The sequence below is a fragment of the Spea bombifrons genome, chromosome 2, assembly GCF_027358695.1.
Source record: "Spea bombifrons isolate aSpeBom1 chromosome 2, aSpeBom1.2.pri, whole genome shotgun sequence".
NCBI lineage: Eukaryota > Metazoa > Chordata > Amphibia > Anura > Pelobatidae > Spea > Spea bombifrons.
Window position 1 is genome coordinate 7,255,598 of NC_071088.1, and position 10,330 is coordinate 7,265,927.

Below are 10,330 nucleotides of genomic sequence, written 5' to 3' on the forward strand. Positions count from 1 at the left end.
GATCAAGGCACTAGATACATTTGTGGGTCATGTGGAGAGTGTATGTTCAATAAATAACGACAGACACCAAATTGGATTTTGAAAGGCCACAGTTTTATTTATGAAATACTGTGACACGTAAAAAACTTTATTCAAACTTTAAAACATACATTTTCTTAAACTTGTGTAACCTCCAACATTAGCGTACGAACCGCCAGACTTAACCCTTTAGAATCAAGGAGGTTACAACCACCAACCGTGCGACAACTAAGTGCTTAACATCGATACCTCAACACAGGTAACTCACACCAACATGTTGCCGCGTACACCAACCACAAGCCGTAAAGCTGCACTAGCTCGTGGTGTAAACTAAGGCCCTCCCTTTCCCATGGGACCCTGCCCGTGGAAAAAAGGCCCACCATAACTCACAATAACCACGGATTCCATACCTCGGATGAAAACCGCGACAATTTCACCCCGTACCATGAATAAACCGACCATAAAACCTGACGGGAACCTCAGTTCCCCGCCACACCAAAAACCTTCAGAAAAACACAAGGGAGGGTGGGAGGGAAACGCTTCTCACTGCCTCTCCTTCCTGTTAAAAGAAAATGGTAGAGGGTCAGAGAAAACAGCCACTTTTAAAGACCCCTAATCCCACCCCCACCATAAACTTTTGACCTATGGCAACCTAGCCATGAGGTGATCATGCCCCCCTAGCATGATCCAGGCCTGATCATGCGGCCCCTTCTTTGATGTTTGTGTCTCCGGGGCCCACTGTTCCACTACTTAATTCAAACTGCGCGATGTCCGCACGATCGCTGTGCTTATAAACTTTATTTTATAAAATAATCTAGCATTTTCCAATCGCAGCCTTTGTCCCGCTTTGTGCTGTTGAATTGCGATCATTCCCTGCTACAGAATTTCGACTGCCGTGAAGGAAACTCTCGTGATTCCAATATACCTTCCACCCCTTTACTGTTATGAAAAGTCTAGCACCCATAAAATTGGGTTATAAATTCCCCTGTGTAATCTGACGGATAGAACATATTCCGACGCCACACGAAAAACCCTAAATAAAAATGTAACACACAAAAAAAAAAACTAAAAAGTCACTAAGTCTCCAACATTCTGCATTAATGTACAAAAAACACGTCCCTCCTAGCGGCTTAAATTGGCACATAGGAAGAAGCAATAAGGTATCAGCAACAGTAATTATGATAGGAAGGTAATTAGGCTCGGATTCAGCCTTCCATCCTAGAGACACTTTTATTTTTAGCAGGGTATAATCGCGTTCCATGCCGTAGGCGAGAGGGACAGCTCTTGTCTTTTCGGTGCAATAGAGAGAGAGTGTCTGTATTACATTTCCAGCACTAGAAATGATTTCTGGCCCATGAAGGATGATCTGAAATCCCGTTATGATTCGCTGCGGCCGGATCGCGTCGGTTTAGAACGGAGCAATTTTTCAATGTTTGTTCTCTGTCGTTGGCTGGAACAGACTCCACATGACACCATGATGTCTTTGCCTGTAAAAAAAAAAACTAACACTGGTGCAATGCAGATTTTGGGTTTATCCTTCTTTTCTATTTTTTTTTTATTCATCAGACACAGGTAACATTACATGATAACGCAGCCACATTGCCAGGACCAAGACGTGCGTGAAATCAATTTTGCAATATATATATATATACACACACAGTCGTGTAAAAAAGAAAGTACACCGTCCTTGAATTCTATAGGTTCACATATCAGGATATAATATCAATAATCTTTTCCTTAGCAGATCTAAAAAATAGGTAAATACAACCTCAGATGAACAACACATGACATATTATACCGTGTCATGATTTATTCAACAAAGATAAAGCCAAAATGGAGAAGCCATGTGTGAAAATCTAAGTATATCTTATGATTCAATAGCTGGTAGAACCACCTTTAGCAGTAATAACTTGTAGTAATTGTATTTTGTATGACTTTATCAGTCTCTCACTTTTTGGCCCACTCTGCTTTACAACGTTGCTTCAGTTCATTGAGGTTTGCGGGCAGCTCTCTTAAGGTCCCACTACAGCATTTCAATCGTGTTGAGGTCTGGTCTTTGACCAGGCCATTGGAACACCTTCATTCTTTTCTTTTTCAGCCATTCTGTTGTACATTTGCCGGTGTGCTTGCGATCATTGTCCTGCTGCATGACCCAATTTCGGCCAAGCTGTCGGTATACAGAGGGGTTCGTGGTTGACTCAATGACTGCAAGGTTCTCAGGTCCTGTGGCTGCAAAACAAGCCCGAATCATCACCCCTCCAACACCGTGCTTGATAGTTGGTATGAGGTGTTTGTGCTGAGATGCTGTGCTTGGTTTTCGCCAAACATGGCGCTGGGCATTATGGCCAAACATCTCCACTTTGGTCTCGTCTCTCCATAGGACATTATTCCAGAAGTCTTGTGGTTTGTTCAGATAAAACTTTGCAAAACTAAGCTGTGCTGCCATGTTCTTTTTAGAGAGGAGAGGCGTTCTCCTGGCAACCCTTTTAAACAAACCATACTTGCTCAGTCTTTTTCTAATTCTACTGTCTTGAACTTTAACATTTAACATGCTAACTGAGGCCTGTAGAGTCTGAGGGGCGCACTCAGTCCACTCCTGTGAAGATTGGAAACTGTCTTGAATGTTTTCCACTTTTGAACAATCTTTCTTATTGTAGAATGCTGGACTTAACATTAGTAGAAAGTTTTTCACATGTGGCTTCTCCATTTTGGCTTTATTTTTGTTGAATAAATCATGACACGTGTTTTTGTTCATCTGAGGTTCTATTTACCTATTTTTAGACTTGCTAAGTCTAAATATATATATATATATATATATATATATTGTAGAAATTGGTTTTATACATGTCTTTTCCTGGCAATGAGGTTGTGTTGTGTTATCCCATCATGTAATGTTACCTGTATCTGATGAATATGAAAAAAATAGAAAAGAATGAAAATCTCCATTGCACCAGTGTAGAACTTGGTGTCTGGAGAAGGATCCAAGTAGATTTGGGTTAATATCAGCACCACACAGTTTATAACAAGTATCCAATTTTAGCCAGTTTCATTTATTTATTATCTTTTATTTATATAACAACTTACGCAGAGCTTAATACAAAATATATATTCAAGGGGTCTGACAAGACGACAATTGACAGACTAAGACAAACTGTCACGGTCCGCGTCACGGACCGCAACGTAGCAGTTCCCCCGAGTACCCGCGGCTAGCGGGTACTCGAAACTCACCTCTCCCGCAGCTCCGGGACCTTGCTTCGAGGTGCCAGCAGCCAGCAAGCACCCGGGGCAGGTCCTGCAAGATATCCCCATCGCAAATGATGGGCGGTACGTACGGGGGCGAACCACGCCCCCTCTCTTATAGCTTGCCTCCCTGGAGACGACGTAACGTAACTAACGTTACGTCACCTGCTGGGGGCGGAGCCTGGTCTGAGCGGCAGATTCAAAAGCCGAGCACTGACTTCTATTCAGTGCTCGGTTATTGTTCCTGCTGAGTAGTTGTTAAGAAGTTATACTTACCTGATTGCCTCTCCGTTGCTGACCTGTGCCTGTTCTTGACTTTGCTGCCTTCTATACTCCTACCCGGCTTGTATGATAACCATCTCCGTTGCTGACCTGTGCCTGTTCCTGACTTCGATACCTTCTCCACTCCTGACCTGGCTTGTTTGACGATTCTTGATACTTCTGTGCCTTCCTGCATTCTGGGTTCCTCACACAAGAACTTTGTGACACAAACCGATACAGAGAAAGGGTGAGAGTTAGTGTGGTGGTTGTATCATTGACAAGGAGGTTATGGCGCGGTTTCTCTGAAGAAGTGGGTTTTGAGAAGTTTCTTGAATGTCGGGAGGGAGGGTGAAGGCTGAAGGTTCCTTGGGAGTAGATTCCAGAGATATGGGGGCAGCTCAAGTGAAATCTTGTAGACGGGAAAAGGGAGAGGTGATGAGTGAGGAGGAGAGCCTTAGGCCATGGGAAGAACGTAGGGATTGAGTAGGAGAGTATTTGCTTATGGCAGAAATGTATGGGGGGAGCAGTGTTATGGAGGGGGGAGCAGTGTTATGGGGGGTATTATTGGGGGGCAGTGTTATGGAGGGCCTTATATGTTAGTAGCAGGATTTTAAATGTAATTCTAAAGGTAATTGGGAGCCAGTGGAGGGTTTCACAGAGGGGGAAGCAGAAGAGGAGGGACGTGCAGGGAAGATAAGCCTAGCAGCGGCATTTAGGACAGACTGTAGAGGAGAGTCGAGACAGTGGAATGCCAACCAGAAGAGTGTTGCAGTAGTCCATACGGGAAATGAAAGTTTTTTTGGATTCTTGGGCGAGGAATGGGCGGATGCGAGAGATGTTTTTTAGGTGCAAGCGGCAGGATCTGGCGAGGAACTGAATGTGAGGGATGAAGGAGAGGTTTGAGTCAGGGATGACCCCAAGGCATCGGGCCTGGTCAGTAGGAGAGATAGTCGTGTTGTGGTGATAGAGAATTCAGGCAGTGGAGTGGAGGGAAGATAATGAGTTCAGTTTTATAAAGATTACGTTTCAGGTAGCGTTGTGACATCCTGTCTGATTTACAAAAAAATAAGTGGATGTCACTATTCGGCTGCAAAATGATTATTATTCATCCTCCAAGCCTAAAGGTAAAATATATCACAAAATCAACTTTATCTCATATTTTAGTTGGGCAAGCTGCAAGTATGGCTTTTCCCATAGAGTTTTTATAATGGGGAAGAATACACTCTGTAGCTCTATTACAATTACACTAATTAATTAATGTAAATTAACAATAATAACACTAACATGAGACATACCGGTTCAGAAGGAATAACTCCTCTTTTTGTGAGCTTACAGTCTATTATGATGAGACAGAAGGTAAGAGACTGCTTGGCCGAGGATGATTTGATTGTAACGAAGGTGGGGGAACAGATGGTTTCTCTCCAGAATACAGGACATGGGGTAATAAAATGATTCTGCGAACAGGTGGAATTTTACTGAGCTTTGAAAGGCAGAATAAATAGAGAAGAGCCTAAGAGAACGAGGTAGGGGGTTTCAGAGAAGAAGTAGGATGGGGGAAATCATGGAGGTGGTAGCAGGAAGAAGTGAGAACAGTTAAGAGAATGACGCCGTAAGAAGAGACCCAAGTTGAGGGAAGAGTAAGAATGGGGCAAGAAGAGCATTTAGAGATAAGAGCAAAGATATAGGAGGGACCTGTGAGTAAGGATCAGGAGCGTAACGTTTAGTATGGAGTGTATGGGGAGCCAGTGGAGGACCTGGCAAAGTCTCCAGAGGTGAATCCAGGGCAAGTCTGGCAATGACAGGATGGCCCTGGCACTTTAAGGCCAGTGGCCACCTGATGATGAAGATTTGCCACAAGACGTGCTGGGAGCCAAAATGTACGACCGCTTCTCCTACCAAAAAGATGAACCTTCTGGGATCAGGGTCCAATCTATGGCATTTTCAGTGTCAGTGTCGGCAGATATGGTGCATCCAAAAAAAAATCACACGAAAAAAGGATTTTCCTCCTCCGCCAGCCAAGAAGGCCTAGGGGTAGGTGAAAAAAGTAGTGATGGTCATAGTGCTTCCAGTACGCTTACCAGCAGCCGCGTAGCTGTTTATATAACCAAGGAAGGCATTTAGAAGTTTTATTTACCTAATTTAATTTACACAGCCACATTGCTTCTATCCACAAGTTTTGGGGCCATAAACCCATGTGATACCCTCATACCCAGCAAGCTTTCTCCTAGAAAAGAGGGATGTCAGGGTAAGAGTGATTTTGGTCCCAAAGAGGGACTGTCCCTTTAACAGAGGGACAATTGGGAGGAATTCTATGTAAGTTGGTGAAAGGTGATTGGTTCCTGTTGTTTGTAAAGACGAGGATACCAGCATAGTTCTAGTTCTGCCCCTTTTTGCCACGGAGCTTATCTTCCTGGATGTAGATATGGGTAAAATAGATCTTTACTATTAAATGAAATATCTGCCAAATATTGATTTATGCCCGCTGGCCTTAAAGTGCCGGGGCTGCCATGTGATCGCCAGAGATCCCCAGGAGATCCAGAGTGACCACAAACCTCTTTAACTTGGGAGGCATTGCTACACTACACCAGGGCAGATTTTCAAAAGTGGAAATCTTTACCCCCCCCCCACCTCTGTGGCAAATATCTTCAGCTACCTACTATTTATATATATATATATATATATATATATATATATATATATATACGGACATTTCTGCACCCAACAGAATCCTTCTGCAGATAATGAAGACAACCATTTTGTTCTCAGGACACTGGAATTGTTGCCAGGAAGTAGCGATAACAAAGATTATGATGTCAGAGGAATCCCTTCTTGATACAATGAAGATGTGTAGTATGTGGGATACAATGTTAATATATTATTAATTGTATCATTTCCTATACAAATAATCCCGTAGGAAACTTTTTCTTTTTTTTTTTTCTTCTAAAGGTAAATCGGGAGCAGCGGAAATGCTTAAACGTGAATAAAATATGGGTCACTTGGAGAAATCAGACCATCGGATCTCCGTTGGCTATTGTTCTGGAGCGGGATCCGAGGCTACATCTGCCAGCAATACACAAAATTGCCTTATTAACCCCTCCTTGGCTAAAACCGTAGGGCACGGCGACACACACACACACACCGTGGAATCTATTTGTCTTAATTCTGATGAACTGCGGAATGTGCAAAAAGAGAGCCAGTTGCCTTGCGCCGTGCCACGGGCCGTTAGATTTAACCCTTTGACCAAGATGACTAGTTATTTCTCTTTAAAGTTAACATTATACGTGATTTAAGAAAATTGCAATAAAATAGAAAAAAAACCATATTGCAAATATTGTTTTATTTTTTTATCACTGCTAAAGCCACAGATGGATCTTTTTTTTGGAGGGGGGGGAGGGGGTGTCAGACTCAAATGCAAAAAAAACCACACGCGTACACACTAAACAGCTGCTAGGTTTCAGCTGTGTTTTATTCCTGCATTTTGTGTCTGTGTATCTCCCGAGCCTCTAATGAGAACAGCGCCGAGCCCCCCCCCTTCCTTTCCGCCAATTGGCGGATCCATTGTGTGTGTGTTTAACTGTTCCCTGGAAGCCTCGCAATCCCGGCTTTAAAATGGACGTTTGGAAAAAAAGAAGAAGAAGAAGAAAAAAAAAAAAAGAAAAGAAAAGAAAGAAAAGAGCCGGTACATTATGATAATCAGAAATGGCAAGCCAGTTTAATGTACCGGCTCCATGAAACGGCTATGAAGCTTTAGTGTAGGTTTTGTTAACCGTTCTCTGCAAAATATTACGAATTTATATCAAGGACCCTTTCTGGATTTATTTATTTTTTTAAGATTTCATATTCATGCGCATCTGTAATTTTAACAATCGCTATTTGCCACATTCCGTAGCCAAACACTTTCACGCATTCTACGGTCCTTCTGTTTTTCAGTTTTCTTTTTTTTTTTTTTTCAATTTTCAATCCAAAGCTTAATTTCTCTGGAAACGTACCATACAATAGCACACTTTGGACATAAAACATTTGTTCATTTTACGGCACTTGTGTTGGTGTGCCCCCCCCACAAGAAAACGCTTGTTCTGTTTTTGTAACTCTCACCATTTGTGGTCTACGGTCTTTATCCAATTTTACCATTTGTCGTGTCCTTGTCTTGTTAATTGCATTTATCCGGAAGGACGAACCCTCTAACAGACCGATTAGGCTTTTTTTTTTCTTCTTCTTCATGAATTGGAAGGTTTATATGAACAGATTTCACACAAAAAAATAAAAAATATAAAAAAAATCCTAAAAGAAAAGTATAGAATTAAGGAAACAGATAATAATCATATCACAGTACAGATTTTTATAGAATTCTAGCTGATTCCGCAGTGCTATTACAAGAACTAACGCATGATAAAGAATACCGGTGCAGAAGGAGAAGAGGGCCCGGCTCCCACAAGCTTACAATCTATTAGATGTTATTATTAATAACCTTTAAGTGTGATCGGAAGGATCTTAATGGTTCCTTTGCAGCTGGATCTAGAGTTAAGAATGAGTGTGATTTATTCGGGATATAAATGAAAAGACAGCGTCTGAAAAGAAATCTGCATTCCTGAAATGTTCCAAAATCATTTATATTACCATACGGATGGATGTCTGCACGTCGGAGCAATCACGCCTGTCAGCGATTCTGAAGAGTGCATCCTTTAGTTTAGAAAAAGGCAGTAGTGCTACAATGTATCTTTAAAAACGGTTTACGTCAATGGTTATCGGTGTTTTCTTTGTGATTTTTCAGTGTTGTCGGAATATTTTGCTCTCGGACATCTATCTAATCTCTTCTTGCACTTCAGGATTCAATTGAAAAGCCCGACTCCCACCTACAAAGCTCTCCACAGCGGTTCCTCTACCTACATCTTCTCACTTGCCGCCAAATACACTCCTAGCCGGTCCCGCCGCTCGTCTGATGATCTCTGCCTGTCCACTGTTCTGATTTCTACGTCTCATACAAGCCTACAAGACCTGTCCCTGTCCTTTGGAACGCCTGGTCCTTGCCTACACGCCTGTCTACAGTCCTTCAAAAATACCTTTCTCCCAGCTACCTCCGCCTCACCTTTCCTAGCCTTATTCACCTAAAAGTGGCAATTTCCCCCCGATCTCCTTCTAGACGGCTCTCAGGTGTCTAATTTTCACCGTGGCGGCCGGTAATGGGAACAGGGAGGTATATAAAGTAATGTAACCAGCTATACATTAGCAAGCTATTTTAGCGAAACACATATAGATCTTAGATACGGGACTTGCTTTAAATATGTAGATGTTCTAAAGTCATGATAAACACATTATTTAGCAGAGAACGCCGTCTGTTTTCATAAAAATAATAAAATAATAAAATAGCCAAAAATGGAGTCTTTAGCTAAGCGGATACTTTTTATTGGGCCAGCATGAAGTTACATAGGTTTTTGGAACCTCAGTTCTTTTCTCCAGATGGATTCCAAATAATCGATCCAGATTAGCTTTATGCAGGGTCCTTACACGCAGATGTCGTCTCATAACGCCCATCTTCTCCTTTTTGTACCAGCTTGTTATTGTATGCGACTTTAAATGATCCCACTGCGCTACAGAATCTGCAGGCGCTATATAAATAAATGTAATGTACGTAATGTAAATAATGCGGAAAGATTAGTTGTAAGCTCGTTTGAGCCGGGCCCTCCTCACCTGTTGTCTCTGTAAGTCAATTTGTTATGTTACATACTACTTGTTATGTCCTGCCCACCCATTGTACAGCGCTATGGAATTTGATGGCGCTATATAAAACAATAAATAATAATAATTAGCTAAAACTCTCCTTCAAACTTTAGAATCAGGGAATACACCCGAAGATACACATATTCATCGAACTGATGATAGCCGAGGCTCTGACCAGAGGACTCATCTACAGTTCACAGACACCCACTGCTGCCTTCACGGAGTATATTATTATTAGGGTAATGATGTAAATACATATATGAGACATTATTTTATGCCCTACCAAACTCACCAGGCGGATGAGCAGGAAAGATTTTCTAAATGTCAGTGAAGTTGTCAAAATCATTCTCACACTAAACTTAACTGGGAGCAAAAATAATACTTAATACTTAATACAGTCCCTGGCAATGTGCTGTCTCTGTCACCACTCTCTCTTATTAGAGAGTGCATATTTATATTATTGCGCGGATTCATCCAAATTGCAAATTTACCGAATTTGGGTAAATTCTGCCATTCGTGTGAAGCCCCGAAAATGAGGCCAGATCCCCACGAATCGGACGAAAACTAAGCAAAAAGCTCAGAATTTACATCCGAAATGCATGAGTCCACATTCACTCACACTCTCATTCCCTCTCACACTCTCTAAATGTTTCCCTACCTTCTCTGCCGACCAATTCCGCATCTGCATCTTCTTCTATCTTCTCCCTTCTATCTTCAATCCTTATTTCTTCGCCCACATCTCCGCAGACCTAAACGGGCAACTTCTGCCAAAATGGCGGCGCCGCGTCATATTGCCGCCATATTGCCCTCAGCTCAACAGAGAGAAGAGAAGGGAGAAAATGCGGAAGCGGTCGAGCTGAAGAGTGTGAGTGAATGTGGGCACGGAGCAACGAATTTTGTTCCTGAATTAAAAATGCTCCCGAATTTTCCGCCGAACCGAACGGGCAGGGTCCGAAAACCGTTGCCTTAAAACAAATGGACCAAAAACGAACCGAAAAATTTGTCTGGTTTTTGGCCCAGTGGCACGTGTCAAATATATATATATATACGTTATATTGTCAGTGTAACTGTGAAAAGGCAAGTAGCTAACGTT